This window comes from Bos indicus x Bos taurus, chromosome 3 (genome assembly GCF_003369695.1).
Source record: "Bos indicus x Bos taurus breed Angus x Brahman F1 hybrid chromosome 3, Bos_hybrid_MaternalHap_v2.0, whole genome shotgun sequence".
Classification (NCBI taxonomy): domain Eukaryota; kingdom Metazoa; phylum Chordata; class Mammalia; order Artiodactyla; family Bovidae; genus Bos; species Bos indicus x Bos taurus.
Window position 1 is genome coordinate 114,670,338 of NC_040078.1, and position 18,500 is coordinate 114,688,837.

Genomic DNA, 18,500 nt, shown 5'->3' on the forward strand with positions numbered 1-18,500 from the left:
GGATCAATTCTGCCTCTCCTGCATCTCGAGCGTTGGCAGGCGGGTTCTTTACCATTAGTGCCACCTGGGAAGCCCCTCAGGCTGATACAGTGACTTAAAAAAAAAAGAGATGTATGCTATTCACACCATAGAGCAAATTGGAAAGATTAGAGAAGTCTGAACAAGCATCGAAAGTGAAACTGAAAGTCGCTCAGTCGTGTCCGACTCTTTGCCACCCCCATGGACTATACAGTCCATGGAATTCTCCAGGCCAGAATATCTTCCCAACCCAGGGATTGAACCCAGGTCTCCCACATTGCAGGCTGATTCTTTACCAGCTGATCCACAAGGGAAGCCCAAGAATACTAGGGTGGGTAGCCTATCCCTTCTCCAGCAGATCTTCCCGACCCAGGAATCGAACCAGGGTCTCCTGCATTGCAGGCGGATTCTTTACTAACTGAGCCACCAGGGAACAAGCATTAAAATACCAAAAACCCACTTCTGAGAGGCCACCCCTGCACTGTTTCATTCCCCCCAGGCCTTTTCAGTACCTCCGCTCCCTTCAAAGTGACGAGGTTCTCATCTGCCCTGTCTAGACTGTCTTTGGGGTCCCGCGAGCACCTCGATGGCACGCCAAGGTCTGCAGATGCACCCAGAATCCAGGTGATGGGTGGACAGCGGCCTGTGCATCCTGAGCCTTGAACGTCCTACCCCACCTGCATTTTCTGAACTTCTCAGGGTCTGAATCTTTAGTCACCTTCAGATATGTTTCCTCAGGTTGTTGCTGCCTCTTTGTAGCATTCGTTGATTTCACTGGGGTTTTTCCTTTTGCCTTTGTGTGTCCTACGTTCCTTGTGCGTTAGGTCTGTCTCTACCTTAAGAGTTAAGTGTACAAGTGCTGGGTTTTCTCTTTCCTTCTGGTTGATTTCCTTCCACGCCTCCCAGCCCGTCCTCTCACCTTTCTGTGCGTCTGGAATTAATTTCGCCATGGAAGCCCCGGAGGAAACAGTGCTATGGAGACCAGCCAGCTGCCCCAGCATCTCGGGATAATTCTTGCCCTCCTGTGATGCTCCTTGTGATTGCATGTGGACTGATAACGTGGCTGAGGGTCTGTTCCAGGGGAGGTCAGTGATTTAGGGAAGGTGTCCAGGATGGGATTTCCTCCTCCTGTTTCACAGGCTGGCCGGATGCGGGTCTCCTGTAAATCCTGGAGCAGCTCTGTTACTCCTGTCCAGAAGGCCTGGGTGTCGTGCCACAGTGGTACCTTCGATCCCACCGTCCATCATAACCCTTGTTTAAGGAACCTGTTGCGGACGTGGGCTCCTTGGTTACTGTTAGTCACGACCTCCTAAGTGACCAGCAAGTGGGGAGGAAACCCCACTGCTGGCAAGCCATTGAGGAATCCATCTCTTGGGTCTAGCTGATAAGATTATTCTGTTGAGTCTGCACTGCCTATCTCTGCAGAAGTAATAGCAGGTGAGGGAAGACAATACAGCCTTGAGAAGAAACAAGCCCAAAATGCCCTCGTGGTGCCTGGGCTCCCGGAAGCCAACTGTGGTGCAGGTTACTGGGGTGCACTCTTGGGGTCAGACCCTTTGGAAGGGACCTGAGGTTGGGGATGCAGAGGGTAACCCTTGAGACCCCACAGATGCTCCAGCCCTGGACAGCCCTTTCCCACTTGTCCGGGTTGGGTAGGAGGTGGGGGGCATCCTTTTACGGCAGAGTGGCTGCCCCAGCGGGGCCGTGACCTGGTGGAGGAGGGCCTCTTTCTGGGAGGGGGTTCTAGAAAGCCGGCCACGCACCTGGCAGCCAGAATGGAAAGGGTTCCAGGGCAGATTCCAGCATCCACCGCCACCCTCATCTTCCCTGGTAAACGCAGTGGCCAGCGTAATCGGCTCCAGATGTGGAAGAGCCTTGGAGGAAAGAGGTGGAAATGAGTTCTTCAGCAGCACAAGACTCTGGCTCTCAGTCTCGGTTCCCCTTTTGTCTTGCAGCGTCTCCCTTCTCTGGACAGAAGGCTGCGTCCTGGGGCTGGTGCTCTGACGTCAGGGAGCTGGGGCCGGTGGCAGGTAAGCGATGCGGGCAGGGCGCCTGAGTTTGCCCCGCACCAGGGCCTGTCCCGCGGAGGGGGTGGCGTCACCCTCTGGAGAGGGTGTGCCCGGAGTTCCTGCGAGCCGCTCAGGAGGGAGAAGTCGCTTCCCCGAGACCCTGCAGTACCGTCCATCCCCCCGCACAGGCCTGTCTTCACCTCCTCCTCGGCAGCGCTCCACGTGCCTGCAGGAGGTCAGAGGTCACCGGCATTCCTGGCACGGGCAAGTTCCCGGAACAGCTTCGGGTTTCTGTTTACCTCGGTGACTTCCCTCTGTGTCCACTGATGACACGTTCTCTCTCTGCCCAGAAACCAGCTGGGCAGCTTGTCTGCCTCCCTGACAGCGGGGGGACGGAGCCCAGGTTGGCTGTCCTGTGTGTTTGCACAAAGAAGCTTTATTCTTAAAGCTGGAGAGGTTCCGAGCTTCCCAAACAATGGCCACCAGTGATGAGATGCGATGCCTTTGGCTCTGTGTGGCCCTGGGACAGGTGTGTCCTGGGAAAGGAGTGTGAGGTTGGCAGAAAACGTGAGCAGGAAGCTTTAGCCACTGCTCAGGAGGAAGGAGTTGGCAGAAAGAAGGGAGAGTGAATGGTGGCCGGGTAGAACGTTCTCAGATATTTTCTCCGCTGTTCTTGATCTTTATCCCCATGACCTGCAATAATAGTAGGAAAAACCATCTATTGTACAATCAGCTGGGTCAGATTATCTAGGTAACATGGTGCAGACTTCATGTTTAAAAACAAAGGAGACTTTCCAACTCGGGGTGAAAAGGATCAGATATAATGAAAGGGGGTCATTTGCAGACACAAGTTGAAGAAGGGGGTTGAGATGGAAGAGCCCAGACCCTGCTGCCTTGTAGAGTCAAATGTTAGTTGCTCAGTCATGTCCAACTCTTTGTGACCCCATGGACTGTAGCCCACCAGACTCCTCTGTCCCTGGAATGCTCCATGCAAGAAGACTGGAGTGGGTTCCCATTCCTTTCTCAAGGGGATCTTCCTGACCCAGAGATTGAACCCAGAACTTCTGCATTGCAGGCAGATTCTTTACCATTTGAGCCACCAGGGAAGCCAGGAAATCCTTGCAGGACCCAGTTGAATAATAAAAGCTGTTCCGGATAAAGTGTCTGAATAAGTGCAGGTTATCCTTAAATCCTGTATGTCTTCTGTTCCCTGGGAGGCAGCTGATTGGATTTTGTTTCAGCTTTCACCGCCCCCCCCCCCCCCCCACACCTTTTATATCATATCTTTTTGTTTTCCAGTATCAGCCTTTGCTATAAAGAAAGAATGTTGCAGGAGGTTTGCAGGTTATGACCCTGGGGCTTTTAATAGTGGGTGAGGAATTCAGGAGTGTTCTGGTCCCCACTGAGGTCTTAGGGACTTAAAATACCTCTGCCCAGGAAGTGGCTGTCAGCAAGCCTTTGCCCTGGAGGTTGCGATCTGTTTGGGTTTGCAGTGAAACCCAGTGAAAGGCATCCACATTCCTCGCATTCTTTTGGACTGGCATTGGCCGGAAAGCTGGGGTTTCTGAACTCAAACAGCAAGCATGTGGCTTGGCTCTTCTCTGGAGATAACCCTGGTAGATACCAGGGATGGTGTGGCTGGGCTCCCTGCCCTGTGGCCCCCCTCCCCAGGTTACCCGCTCTGGGTTTGAATTGAGGACACAGCTTGGCCGGGGTGGACCCCTCGAGCAAAGCAGGAGGTCAACAGGGAGCTCTACTTAGGACCCCTTTTCAGCTCCAACAGTTTCCTGGGTGTCATTTATGTGGTTTGCTTTTTCTGGGAGTGAGCCAGGGTACCCAGGGCATCAGGACCCCTGGGAAGAGGAAGCAGGGTGGGTGGGCCTTGCCCCCGGGGTCTCCATCCTGTCGTTAAGGGCTCCCAGAGAGGGGCTCACACCTCTCCTGGCCATGGAGATGGCAGACAGCCGTGGGGGCTTTAGGGAGTGGATGTGTGTCTCCCAGCATTTAAAGAGACCACCCACTGGCCATGGCCAGAAAGGGATCCTCACACATTTGGCCAATTTTTGTGGCTTTTTCCCCCCTACAGAAAACACACAAATGAAGTGTTTTCTCTTTGCTTCTTAATGTTCAAGATCTGATTTGTCCTAAGTTCATTGTGAGGAGGGGCATCAAGGGGTTTTGTAAAAGTGCTAGTCACTCAGTCGTGTCTGACTCTTTGCGACCCCATGGACTGTAGCCCACCAGGCTCCTCTGTCCATGGAATTCCCCAGGCAAGAATACCGGAGTGGGTAGCCATCCCCTTCTCTAGGGGATGTTCCCGACCCAGGGATCCAGCCCAGGTCTCCCGCATTGCCGAATGATTCTTTACTGTCTGAGCCACCAGTGCCTAATTTTGTGATTTGCATGTAGTTCCACCCACGTGGAATTACATACACATTGGGTTTCTCAGGTGGCGATAGTGGTAAAGAACCCGCCTGCCAATGCAGGAGACTTAAGAGACGCTGGTTTGATCCTTAGGTCGAAGATCCCCTAGAGAAGGGCATGGCAACCCATTCTAATATTCTCGCCTGGAGAATCCCATGGATAGCGGAGCCCGACGGGCTACAGTCCGTGGGGTCGCACAGAGTCGGGCACAACTGAAGCGACTTAGTACTTCACTCTCCACTCACGTGGCGTCAGGTTCTTTACCTGTTACTGATCCCCTGTTACCGCCACCAGAAATCATTTATTAAAAGGCCAGTGGATGCTGCTGTTCAAAGGTAATGGAGCAGGTGAGGGAGCAGGAATGATGCCTGATTCCAGTTCCCTTCACTTTAAGACTCGTGTGAAGGACCAGCGTAACCGGCAAATAGCAGAACTTGGCCTGAGTATGCCAACCAAAGAGGGGCTCAGCGGGAGACCAGGGTCAAGGCCAGTTCCCATGATCCTGCCAATGGCCATGGAGGCGGGAGCTCCAGCCTCGCTCACCTGTTGTCTGCATGTTCGGTCTCCTGCCGCCCAGGAACACGTCCTGTCCATTTTACAGACAAGAAGCCAGGCTCAGAGAGTGCCCCATTCAAGTTCAGGTTCAGAGGGTTATTAATAAGCTTGTTTGTGTGTACCAAGTCATCCTTCCTTACTGGGAGGACACATGAGCTATGGGGCCAGTATCCCCAAGTCCCCCTCTGGCCAGTAGAAATCACTTGTGAATCAAACAGGTTAAAGTTTTTCTCTTAAAACTGTAAATTTACTTAAAAATCAAGGCTGCAGTTAGGAAGTGAGTTAGGTGGTCTCAAAGATCGGTGCTGTCTAGCTGCATGGACCTGTCCACCCTCCCTGTAGGGAGTGCCTTGGCCAAGGTCTCGTCCATGTGGACACTCAGACAGATTCTTGCTCTTCAGGGGTTACTTTTCAGACTGTGTATCGCCAGATTTTCTGATTAGGTGAGCTTGGGTTTTGGGACATGAAATTTGCATAGCATTCAACTAACCATTTGAAAGTATACAGTTCAGTTGGCATTTAGTGCACAGTGTCGTGTGACCAGCACCTCTCTGGTCTCAGAACCTTTCCATCACCTCAGAAGAAGACCCCCGCTCCCCCTCAGGGCCTACTCCTGTTGCCCCCTGCCCTCCTGCCCTGCCACTAAGGGGTTAACTCTTGAGGTTTGAATTGGACGGTTTTCCTGCAGCCAAGGCCAGCATCCTTAACTGCAGACACCCAGGCCTGCAGGCCGCCCCCTGGAGGTGAGGCCTGTCATCACAGGGGATCAGCAGCTGGACCACTGCAGGGACCTGGCCACACATCGCTTGAATGTGAAGCGGTGCTCAGCCTCTTTGGGAAGCTCTGCATGAGTGAGCCTCAGTCACATCGGGGCTGCCTCATTAAATTAAAAATATTTATTAAAATAAGTTTAAATTTTATATTAAATAAAAATTAAAAACCTCATATTGACCGTGAGGTCAGGGGCCACCAGAGTGAAGTCCGGGGAATGCGGGCGGGTGAGAACCCTGAGTACTTGGGCAGAGGCACTAAACGGAAAACAGCCTCTGTGGTCTTACAGGCCTTGCGTTTTAGTTTCCTCACCAGCCTGCGTTTTCACTCTTCTTAAAGCAGGCGTGGCATGGGGACCGCTGAGACATTTTTGACATACTTGAGGCCATGGAGATAAAAGGTGAGTGGAAGAAAGACCCCGCAGTTGTTTATTTCCAGAGCCTTCCAGTCTCCTGCTGAAACCTGCGTAGGCTACAAAGCACTTTCCAATCTAATCAGAAACCCCCCGGGTCCCCATCCCTGGCTGGAGTTTTCCCCTTTCGTTCATCTGTTTTTTGAAGTTGACTGGGCCAGCTGCAACTCAGGAAGGACAGAGTGAATGTGTTTCATTCCTGGGTCAGAAAAATGTCTATTTGGAGTCAGAAAAACATCTCTGCCAAAAACTTACAGCTTTAATCTTTTCCAGGCAGAGACAGATTTCAATAATGAGCACAAGCATTTTGCATAAACTAATTTCCTTGAAACTCGGTTTCCTCACCTGTAAAGACGGAGCCCAGGTCAGAAGGTTCTCAGATAAAAAGAAATGGAATAGGCACTCCAGCTTGCTCAAGAGAAACAGCGGGAGGGTTGTTGGAAACATCCAGAGGTCAAGCCCCCAGATCAGAGGTCAAGCCCCCAGATCTCAGAGGACCTGGGAACCAGGGTTGGAGAAATGAAACCGCTTTTCAGGAATTGTGTGGCGTGTTCCCCGGTCACCCGGCCTCTGTCGCTCAGCCAGCGTGCAGAGGAATGGCCGCCAGCCACGGTCCGGCAGTCTGTGAGCAGGACCTGCCCCGGGGTGCTTTTGCCCTTCTCAGCTCCCTGCTCTTGGAAGTGGGCTGGGGCCCGCTGACCCTTTGGAGCACGTCCTCAGTTGCTGGGTCTGGAGGCAGATGGTGGATTGGCTGACCTGCAAGTGGGGTCCGTTGCTGGTCCATCAGAGGGAGGGGACAAGGCCATGGGGTGTCCAGGCTGGAGGAGCGCCTGGACCAGGCAGTGAAGCGCCCAGCAGAGTGAGGAGAGGCGAGCTTTCACCCTCCCCCGGGCCTTTATGCAAATGTACCTCCCCTCCCTCCTTCCCTCTCTCTCTCCCTCCCATCCTCCTTGTTTCCTTCCCTTTTGCCTCCCTCCTTCTGAGGTTGCCACCCCACCAGATGGGTAAGCCATTTAACCTCCCAGGGACTCCCTTGGCGTGTGTCTGTATCTAGGGGCCCCCGAGCATCAGTCACTGAACATGTCACTGATGTGGCCCCAGGGCTGCCCTGCCCCAGACACTTCACACAGTTTCTCAAGCCCTTCGCCCTGGCTCCTAGAGGACAGGACACCCCCCCACCCCCAATTCCTGGGCAGCCCTGGACTTTGGGTTCCATAAACCTGATTCTTCCCGCTTCATCATTGCCCACCATCAATCCTGTTTACATTTGCTGTTTTTCTGTGTGAACATAGAGCCTCATCTCTGCCTTTGGTTTTTTTTTAAAGTAATTGTGAAAAGCATTGATTGATGCTGTAGGTGTGCTTGGGGTGTCACCGTGGTCTGAGCCTCGGCCCCTTGAACATTATTTTCATCAATAGCAGGCGTGTCCCCATGGGACTTCTAGCAGCCTATTGAGAGGGTCCTTAAGGTCCCAACATGTCAAGCAAAACTTGACAGATACAGCTGGTTTTCTAAAGAGAAAGCCCACAGCCCTTGTCAGATTCCTCTTTCCCACCCCTGAAAATCAGATGCTCTGCGGGTGTTTGACGGGAAGCCAGGGTCCGGGCCACCAGCAGGCTGTCCGTGGGTTGGTGGCTGGAGAGAGGGGGCCCTCCTGAACTGTCAGTCTGCATGGTGCTCAGGTTTGAGAGCCGTGGGAAGAGGAATTTGGGAATGGGCTCTCAGGGGAGGTGGGCTTCTGATGCACGGTGTGTGCGGTCTGGGCCTGTTGTGGATTTGACCGAGGAGGTTTCAGGGAGGAGACGGTATTGCGCAGTGCTCGAAGAGCTCTTCCGTAGGTCCACTGTTGAAATTTTGCAGAGTGCTTTACAGTTTGCAGAGCTCTCGGATTTGTTCTTGACCTTTTGACCTTCTCCCAGAGGTGATGCCAAGCCACGTAGGGCTCCGTGGCCTCCTCTTACCGATGAGGGAGGTGGTGCTTCGGAAGCCCAATCATGATTAATGGGAGCTTAGAGCAGCCTCTGACCCCAACGCCAGTACACAGCTCCCCACAGCGACAAGAGCTGGGATCGGATGGTGGGAGGCTAGGCAGGGTTCTTGAACTGTCCATCAGCGGGACACATCCCAGAGTCCAAGTAAGGCCAGGATGGACACCGCTTCTACCTGGGATCTCTACATTTCCAAAGGACGTAACGTAACTCGAGAACCAGTCATCTGTATTTGTCGGGAGGCAGGTTGGCATGCATCGCTAGGAAATAGTTTGCCCTCCCAGTGTTGCAGGAAAGAGAGTGGAGCCTGAGAGGATGGTCACATCCCAGGTCACGTCTGAGTCCTTGGGACGGCCGCTGGATGTGGGATCTTGGCTTCTTGCGGGAAAGAAATCAAGAGTGAGCCATGGTAAAGAGGAAAAAGGTTTATCCAGGGAGATGCACACTCCATAGACAGAGGGTGGGCCGTCTCAGAAGGTGAGGGGCATCCAAGGTATGGGGTTGTCGGTTATGTGTTGTTGTTGTTGTTCAGTCGCTAAGTTGTGTCCGACTTTTCGACCCCCTGGACTGCAGCATTCCAAGCTTCCCTGTCCTTCACCATTTTCCGGAGCTTGCTCAGACTTATGTCTGTTGAGTCAATGATGCCATCCAGCCATCTCATCCTCTGTTGCCCCCTTATACTCCTGTCTTCAGTCTTTCCCAGCATCAGGATCTTTTCCAGTGAGTCAGCTCTTCACTTCAGGTGGCCAAAGTATTGGAGCTTCAGCTTCAGCATCAGTCCATCCAGTGAATATTCAGGGTTGATTTCCTTTAGGATTGATGGGTTTGATCTCCTTGAGAGTCCAAGGAACTCTCAAGGGGTGGTAATTTCGTAGGCTAATGAGTGGGAGGAGTATTCTAGCTGTTTGGGGGACGGGGTGGGGATTTCCAGGAATTGAGCCACCCCACCTTTTTATGATTAAATTTCTTTATTTTTAATTGAAGGATAACTGCTCTACAATATTGTGATGGTTTCTGCCATACAGCAACATGCGTCAGCCATGGGTACGCATACGCCCCCTCCCCCTTGAACCTCCGTCCCACCTCCCTCTCCTTCCCGCCCGTCTGGGTTCTGGAGCCCTGGTCTGGGTCCTGGAGCCACACAGCCAGTTTCCGATGGCTATCTGTTTTGCATATGGTAATGTATGCGTTTCCATGTTCCTGTCTCTATACATCCCACCCTTTCCTCCCTCCCCAACCCCCACGTGTCTACAAGTCTGTTCTCTATGTCTGTATCTCCACTGCTGCCCTTCAGATAGGCTCATCACTGTTCCTCAACATAGTTCTGAAGTCCTAGCTATGGCAGGCAGAGAAAAAAAAGAAATAAAAAGAATCCACATTGGAAAAGAAGTAAAACTCTCATCTGTTTGCAGATGACTTGATACTATACATAGAAAACCCTAAAGATCCTATCAGAAAATTACTAGCGCTGATCAGTGAATTTGGTAAAGTTGCAGGATACAAAATCAATACACAGAAATCACTTGCTTTCCTATACACTAACAATGAAAAATCAGAAAGAGAAATTCAGGAATCAATCCCATTTACCATTGCAAGGAAAAGAAGAAAATGCCTAGGAATAAACCTAGGAATAAACTTACCTAAGGAGACGAAAGAGCTGCATACAGAGTCATAGTATGACTCTGATGAAAGACATCAAAGACGACTCCCCGACTTTCTGACCTTTTATGCTCGGCCTTGGCGCTCTCGTGACGCCTGTGGGTGGGGGTGTGTGGTTTAGGTTGCTGGTGTGCTACAGCGAGCGTATTCTGTGGCTCGAGGTCTAGTGGAGGGCCACTTGTCTGCCGTCTTGGACCTCGTTGGTTCCAATCAGTGTATGTTGTGTCCTCGGACTATGTCATTTTCCTAAACCCTACCCGCTTCCTGTCTCAGTTGGGATGCTCAGTTTCTGCAGGAAGTCTTCAGGGTACCACTCATGAGTGAGCTCCCGTGGACAGGCTCCTGTGTGCTGACTCCCCTCGTGTCCTTTCTGCACCTGCTGGGAGGTCGGCCTGGGGGTTCATCTGGAACCACTGCATCGGGTGGGCTCGCTTGCCTCCAGTAGAAAGACCAGGCTGGACAGGAGGTCAGGGGAGATCGGGGTGGTCGCTCCCTGGATCCCCAGTACCTGCCTCCCTATCCCTTCCTTCCTACTGTCATTACTCTGGGGTCTCCCTACACTCGCTGCCCCCCTTCCCCTCATCTCACTGTCATTCAGTTCAGTTCAGTTCAGTCGTTCGGTCGTGTCTAACTCTGCGATCCAAAGCAAAGGACAGGCGGCAGGTGGTGGAGGGGGGCAGGCCTCACCCTCCCCATCTCTCCCTGCTCTGTTCCTACTGATGATGCTGCTGCTGCCTTCCTTTCTCTTTTGTTCTTCCTTTTCCTATGCTCTTGGGCACGTTCAGAAAACCTCGTAAGGGCTACCTGCTGCTTCAAAGATATCGTACCTGACGTTTCTGGGGTTTGATAAAGGAGAGATCAACCAGAAATCTCTGTCGTAGCATCTTTATGAGAAACAAAGTATATTCTCTTTCATTTTTAATGATTTTTAACTGTGATGCGAAAACCTTCCAGAAAAGAAACCAGCAGGCTGGAGGCAACCAGGACTGCGGGGTGTTCAGAACCGCGGGTCTCACGCTGAGGTGCCACCCAGGGCTGCTGGCCCGGATTTCCGCCTGGCCAGTGTGCCCACAGAGACGCAAGCCCGTCCAGGGATGGCGGTGTTGGTCCAGGTTGCCGCGAGCCTCCAGCACCACCTCTTCGTCCCATGGCCCTGCCTGTGGTCTCAGAGGGTCTGAGACCGAAGGGGACGGTGGAGGAGGAAGGTGCCGGGGGAGCGGGCAGGGATAGCAGCAAGTGGTCCACGTGATATCCCCGGGATAGGATGAAGGTTTGGGGCCCACACAGATTCTGTGGACAAGTTGGTTCCCCAAATCTCTTTCATTCCCTCTACTGACCGAACCTGTTCTAAAGGTTTAAATTAGTTGGTAAAGCCTGTAGCCCAGGGCCTGGCCCATGGTAAAGGGCGTTATCTTCCTAGTTAGGATTCAAACGATTTCTGTTTTCCTAGGGTCAAGGAGGACTCATACCTGAGAAATTGAGTAGGGGGTCCAGACCACAGGCAGTATATTGAGGTGATGCGTGGGAAATTCCCAAAAGGAGGGGATGGATGCGGAGGGGAGCCCGCCAGAGAGCAGGTGCGTCCGGAGAAGGACCAGGAGGCTGCGGTCTCAGGACCGAGTGGACCAAATCTGGTGTGCCCCCTGCCTCTGCAAATCAGGTTTCCTCGGAGCCCAGCCGCGCACACTGTCTGTGGCTGTGTCTGCCTTTGCAGGGCGGAGCTGAATGGTTCGAGTGGAGGCCATGTGGTCCACAGAGCCTGCGGTCTTCCCCGCCTGGCCCTTTCCAGCAAGGGTGTCCCCAGGGGCCATCTGGCAGCGTCTGGAGACGCTTCTGTCATCACAGCTGAGGCAGTGGTGGGGGGCTCCTGGCATCCAGTGGGTAGAGGTGGGCGTGCTGCTGGGATGCACTTGGATGGGCCCCATGACGAAAAATGATCCCGCCCCAAATGTCGGTAGGACCAAGGTTGAGAAACACTGCCATCCAGAAGAGCATTTCTGTTTCAACTCCAGAACTGACCGGCTGGGGGAGATGGGTGGTGCCCTCTGCTAGGATAGGGATGCAGGAGAAGGGGCAGTGGTCTCAGACCAGCGGGGGAAGGACCTGGCTGTCTGGCCCTGTGGTGGCCATCCTGAGGGCATGGGCAGGTACTGCAGAGACCAGGCTTCAGACATCAGCAGAGACTAGGCGGTCCCTCCCCACCCTGTCCCCAGAGGTGGCCTGGCAGTGGCCAGACCCCAAGGAGAATGTGCCTAGTGATGAAGCAGAAGGGCAGGGATGGACACTGGGGACAGGGGGCACTCTAGGGGCCGGCAGAGGAGGAGAAAGCATGGAAGGACGGGGGAGGACCAGCCTTGGAGGTGCGAGAGGAGACCTGCGGGACAGGCCTCGCAGGCTGGCTCAGAGCAGGGATAGCGGTCAGTGTGCGAAAGCCACCCGGGGAGACGCATGTGGGCAAACGCCCTCGGGACCTGGAGCTCCCGTGGCCTTATCAACTCCAATGAGAACAGGGCGTCCAGGCCTTGAGGCGGGAGCGGCTTTGGGGGCAGTGAGGGGGCAGCCAGGGAGGGTGTTTGTGAGCAGAAAGGCGCTGGCACCAGCCAGCCAGCCAGGAGCCCTGGGCTCAGGCCAGCAGCTGGTGCTGTAGGCAAGGGGGCCCGAAGCTGCCTGGGGCTCCAGTCCAAGCCCAGGCCCGGCAGGACGGAGCACAGAGACCTCATGTGGACCAGGGGAGGGGGAAGGATGGGGCGGGGCAGCAGGGCGAAGGTGCTGCTGAGAATCCTCTAGACAGCCGAGTGCGAGCGCTAAGCAGAGAAAGCAGAGGATGGGAACTACCGAGGCGCTGCCCCTTCTGCCCATGGGTGATTCTTTTCTCCTCTCGATGCTTTTTCTGACCTTCTGTATAAAATAATCACCCTCTGGGAGGCGAAAGGAAAGCTCCTCCCCGACTGCCCTCTGGCTCCAGGTCACAGTCTTCCCCGCACCGGCCAAGCTCTTGCGTCACCCTCAGAACTGGAAGGAAATTAGCCGATTATCAAAAGGCCAGGGGCCTGGCTTCCAAGGCCTCTGGGGCACTCAGTCTCCGCGCAGGAAAGCTGCTGGGTCGGTCGGGTTCTGTTTCATCCCTGCCTGGTGCAGACGGGTAGCAGAAGCTCAGCGGACAAACAGGGTGGTTTCACACCAGGCTTGCAAATGTGTGTGGTTAGTGGCTCAGTTGTGTCCGACTCTCTGCGACCCCATGGACTGTAGCCCGCCAGGCTCCTCTGTCCATGGGGTTCTCCAGGCAAGAATACTGAAGTGGGTTGCCATTTCCTTCTCCAGGGGATCTTTCTGACCCAGGGTTGGAAACCTGGTCTCCTGCATTGCAGGTAGATTCTTTACCATCTGAGTCACTAGGGAAGCCCCTGCTAATGTATGCATTAATTAAAAAAAAAAGAAACGCACCAAGCGGACATTTGGGCTGTCCTGTCAGCTCTGCCCCAGAAGCCCAGCTTGAGGGTCCTGCTCTGGTCTCCAGGAGCCAGGCTGCTGTCGGCCCAGTGGGCAGCAGGGAGGAACAGCTGGTGGTCCTGGAATTGTCTAGAAAAGGGCTTCTCCAGCTCAGCCATCCTTGTGTTGGGCTCACACCAGCCTCGGGTTCATGGGCTCCCCCTTCAGCCACCCAGCTGGGATCCTTGGACCAGAGACCTCGGTTTTCCCAACCGTTCGATGGGGGAATAATGTCTGTGTCATGGGGTGGCTATCACATGTAAATCAGTGAGCACAGAAGCACTGAGAATGATAACGCCTGGCACGCACCCAACAAATGCCCTCCGAGCGGCGGGGTTGGGGGGTGACAGGCAAGTCTTTACAGATTGACAGCGATTTGTGGCAACCTTGCATCAAGCCAAGTCTCCTGGCGTCTTTTTTCCAGCAGCAGGTCCTCACTTTGTGTCTCTGTTACGTTTCGGTAATGCTTGATTTCTAACTTTTTATCACTTTTTAAATTAAATATTTCAAATAATAGCTACTATATTTGTTCTAAGCGTCTGTGATCTATGATCTTTGATGTGACCTTGGCAAAAAGACAGTTCAGGGAAGGCTCAGGTGATGGTTAGCGTTTTGTAGCAATAAAAAATCTTTTTAAATTAAGGCATGCACTTTTTTTTTTGACAGTACTATCATATACTCACTCGGGTTCGATCCCTGGGTTGGGAACGTCCCCTGGAGAAGGGGATGGCAATCCACTCCAGTATTCTTGCCTGGAGAATCCAATGGACAGAGGACCATAGCAGACCACAGTCCATGGGGTCACAAAGAGTTGCACACGACTGAGCGATTAACACTTTCACTTTCAGCTCTGAGTCTTAGCGGGGTGGTGGAGAGGGATGGGAGAGAGACGGTCGTATCAGAGCTTCATAAACTGTATGGCACAATAGACTGTGGTGTAGTGTAAAACCAACTTAGATGCGCTGGGAAACCAAAAAACTCACGTCAGCGGTCCCCAGCCTTTTTCTTACCAGGGACCGGTTTCATGGAAGACAGTTTTTCCCTGGATCTGGCATTGGCAGGGTTGGGGGGTGGGTGGTGGATGGTTTGGGGATGATCCAAGGGCTTCGCTGGTGGCTCAGATGGTAAAGCTTCTGCCTGCAGTGCAGGAGACCTGGGTTGGGAACGTCCCCTGGAGAATGGAATGGCAACCCACTCCAGTATTCTTGCCCGGAGAATCCCGTGGACAGAGGAGTGTGGCGGGCTACGGTCCATGGGGTCGCACAGAGTCACACACGACTGAGCAACTTCATTTCACTTTCAAGCACATTACAGTTCCACCTCAGATCATCAGGCATTCAGTTCAGTTCAGTTCAGTTGCTCAGTCGTGTCCAACTCTTTGTGATCCCATGGACTGCAGCACACCAGGCCTCCCTGTCCATCACCAACTCCCAGAGTTTACTCAAACTCATGTCTGTTGAGTTGGTGATGCCATCCAACCATCTCATCCTCTGTCATCCCCTTCTCCTCCTGCCTTCAATCTTGCCCAGCACCAGGGTCTTTTCCAATGAGTCAGCTCTACGCATCAGGTGGCCAAAGTATTGGAGCTTCAGCTTCGGCATCAGTCCTTCCAATGAATATTCAGGACTGATCTCCTTTAGGATGGACTGTTGGATATCCTTGCAGTCCAAGGCATTAGAGTCCATCAGGCATTAGAGTCTCACAAGAAGCAAGCCACCTAGATCCCTCACACGAAGTTCACAAGAGGGTTCAAGCTCCTGCGAGAATCTAACGTGGCCACTGATCTGACAGGAGGCAGCGCTCAGGTGGTAATGCGAGTGATGGAGGACAGTTATAAATGCAGATGAAGCTTTGCTCGCTTGTCTGCCGCTCACCAGCTGTGCAGCCTGGTTCCTAACAGGCCGTGGACCAGAGCGGTACAACTTTGGGGGTGGGGTACCTACTTCTGGAGTTGATGATGGACAAGGAGGCCTGGCGTGCTGCGGTTCATGGGTCGGACATGACTGAGTGACTAAACTGAACTGAACCCTTATTCATGTGACTTACTGCATCTTTTTTTTTAAGTTTCTCTTTTAAAAAAAATTTTATTTGTTTATTCTGGCTGTGCTGGGTCTGCATTGCTGCGTGTGCTTCTCTCTAGCTGCAGCAGGCGGGGCTACTCTCTAGCTGCGGTGCGTGGTTTTCTCATTGTGGTGGCTTCACGGGCCCTAGGATGCGCGGGCTTCAGTGGTTCCGGTTCCCGGGCCCCAGAACACAGGCTCTAGAGTTGTGGCACACGGGCTTAATTGCCCTGCGGCATGTGCGATCTTCCTGGATCAGGGGTTGAACCCACATCTCCTGCATTGGCAGGCGGACTCTATACCGCTGAGCCAGCAGGGAAGCCCACCTCTGTTTGTCCTGCTGCTGGCTTTATTGCCGAGGTCTTGCACCGAACCTGCGTGTCTCAGGGGTCTGCCCCTTTCTCAAGGCTGCATAACAAGTGACCATAAGCGCCCTGGCTTAGAACAACAGAAGTGGGTTCTCTCAAGCCTGGAGGCCGCAGGTCTGAGATGAGACGTCTACAGGGCCAGATTTCCTCTGAGGACTCCTCCTCATAGCTCTGGACATTCACTCCCCATCTCCATGCCCAGCAGCTTGAGCTTCATCGCTGCAGTCTCTGTCCCATCTTCCCAGTTATCTTCCCCTCATGTGTCTGTGTCTCATTATCCCAAGGTCCCTCTTCTTTCAGGGACACCAGAGATTGGATGTAGGGCCTGCCCTAAACCATTGTAACCTCATTTTAACTTGATCACGTCCGCAGAGACCCAGCTTCCAAACGTCAAATTCACAGGTACTATGGTTTAGGATTCCAGCGCCCCTTTTTGGGGGGACACCATTCAACCGCCTGTAGTGGGCGTGGTTGGCTGTTTTAACCTGTATCGTGGTTTCTGTTGTAGTTCAGTGTCTTCCTCATTTCTGTGAGCCCTCTACGGCAGGCTGGTCTTGCTCCTGTGTTCTAACGTAGCAGCTCGCATAGTGCAGGGCAAGGCTCAGTGCCCCTGTCGTCAGTGACTGACACTAGGGAGGGTGCCGCTCCTGATAACCTTCCCGTTTTCAGGACAGAAATCTGCACTAGACAGAGGTGAAGAAGGCTGGGAACACGAGACGTCTCGGTTGGAGAGGCAGCCCACTATGCACTGTGAGATGGGAGCAACCCACAAACCCTTGGTTGGTGAAGAACTACTTACTGAGTGATGCTATCTGCCAAGGAGGCTGAAGGTGCTTGCTGACACCGAGCTCTTGGCCTGGCTGGAGATGCAAGCAGTTAAAAGAGCTATTGCGTGAAGTGATCAGTCCTATCATAGGGGAGCGTGGGGCGCAGGGGCTGGTGACCACAGACGTGGTGTTGACTCAGAACGAAGCCTGCTGGCTTATGGACTTTGGACACCCCTCGGACTTCTGGCGGGTCCCGTCTGCTCTAGCCAGGAGCCAGCCTGCCTCCTCCCACTCCCCTGGCCTGCTGCCCCTACCCTGTCCCTTGTTCCTCGATGTCCAGGGTCTGAGTGTCCCCAGAAAGTCACATCTACCAAAAGCTCAGAGTATGACTTTATCTAGAAGTAGGGTCTTTGCAGATGTAATTGACTTGAAGTCTGTGTGTATGCTCAGTCGCTCAGTCATGTCTGATTCTTTGCAATCCCAGGGACTGTAGCCCATCAGCCTCCTCTGCCCATGGGAGTCTCGACAAGAATACTGTAGTGGGTTGCCATGCCCTTCTCCAGGGGATCTTCCCAACCCAAGGATCAAACCTGAATCTTCCACAGCAGCTGCACTGATAGGCAGATGCTTGGCCACTGAGCCACCAGGGGTGGGCCCTAATCCCGTGACTGGTGTCCTCAGAAGACAGCCGTGTGGACACACAGGAAAGAGGGCCACGGGATGATAGAGGCAGATTGCAGGGGCATCTACGAGCCGAGGAAAGACCAGGCTTGCCCATGAAGCCACAAGCCAAGAGGGAGCCTAGAACACGCTCATCCCGGAGCCTCTGGGAGCATGCCCACAGAGACCCTGATTTCAGACCTTCAGCGTCCAGGACTGGGGGAGGATGGTTTCTTGGTTTTAAGCCGCCCAGTTTGTGGTTATTTTTTACACCAGCCCTGGGAACCCGCGCATCTGGGCCTCGCTGACCCCAGGACACCTGGGCGAGGTTTTGGCTCAAGGTTTCTGCAAAGATTTCCTTTGAAGAATGTGTCCTGCTTCTAAAAATAAAACCTTGCCTGCCCCTGGGGCCCGCCTGTTACAGGGAGTTCTCCCCAGTGCTTGGCCTTGTGTTTCTGTGATCCGCTTCACTTCAGACTCAGGCCCAGAGACGTTTGGTTGCATCTGTTCTGCAGGCAGCAATAGCCACACCGGGAGTCGGGGTTGAAGGCTACGCGAAGGTGCTGGAATTCCTGGGACCGCTTCAGTCTGCTCCTTCATGGGCCGTCTCTCTGGCCTTTGTTACTTACCTGTTAAAATGCACCTTGATCCTTTCAAGGTCAAAATGCTCTTTTGGGCACAGTGGCCGGTGGATTCGCAGACCTGCTATCACCTGCCCTGTGGGCTTGTGCCCCTCGTGGAAGGAGTCACTTGAGGGTCCCGTGTGCAGCTTGTGTGCGCCTGCAGAACTCGCCTCCAGGACTTAGTGCCGTGAGTGTGTAGACTCAGGACCTTGTGAGTAACACCCAGAAAGTGCCGCTGCCCCTGGGTGCTTTTGTGATGGACTTGGGGTTAGGGTCAGTGACAGCAGAGGTCCAGGGAGGATTTGTTAAAGGGTAGGTGGGTTTGGTCAGGCTTAAAAGAGTCAGAGAGCATCTTCCAGGTAAGGTGAGCGGCGCGCCTGGCTGAGAGTGCAGAGTTTGGGGAGGGGGCCTGTTAGCTGGTCGTTAGGACCTGCAGCTCGGGGTTGGGGTTGAGGGGGATGAAGCCAGTGGTATCTCGGGGGTTGAGCAAGTGGGCTTTCTTCTGAGTAGTAAGGCCGTACAGATATTGAGGGATCTGGAGGACCTTGGAGAAGGCTAGGTCCTGAATAGGGAGAGAGAGCTTGGTTGGGGCTTGAGGAGGCCAGGATGTGGGGTTGGCGGGGGTGACCTTGGACTGCCATTCACAGCGGGGGCTGAGCGATCGGGGTCTGGGTTCTAAAGGAAGGACTGTTGTAGA

General features: G+C 53.6%; 1 protein-coding gene across 2 annotated transcripts in view; it reads left to right on the forward strand.

The window, feature by feature from the left end:
• The window catches only part of SH3BP4 (SH3 domain binding protein 4), a 98,424-nt gene that overhangs the window by 39,743 nt on the left and 40,181 nt on the right, over window positions 1-18,500 (forward strand). Inside the window, exons 1-2 of one of the 2 annotated variants that reach the window (XM_027537977.1) lie at window positions 1,981-2,048; window positions 6,120-6,177. The gene's annotated coding sequence lies outside the window, so the exon portion shown is untranslated. Of the gene's footprint in view, window positions 1-1,973; window positions 2,049-6,119; window positions 6,178-18,500 lie in introns of those variants that run through there. The other variant, XM_027537976.1, reaches the window with a different exon arrangement.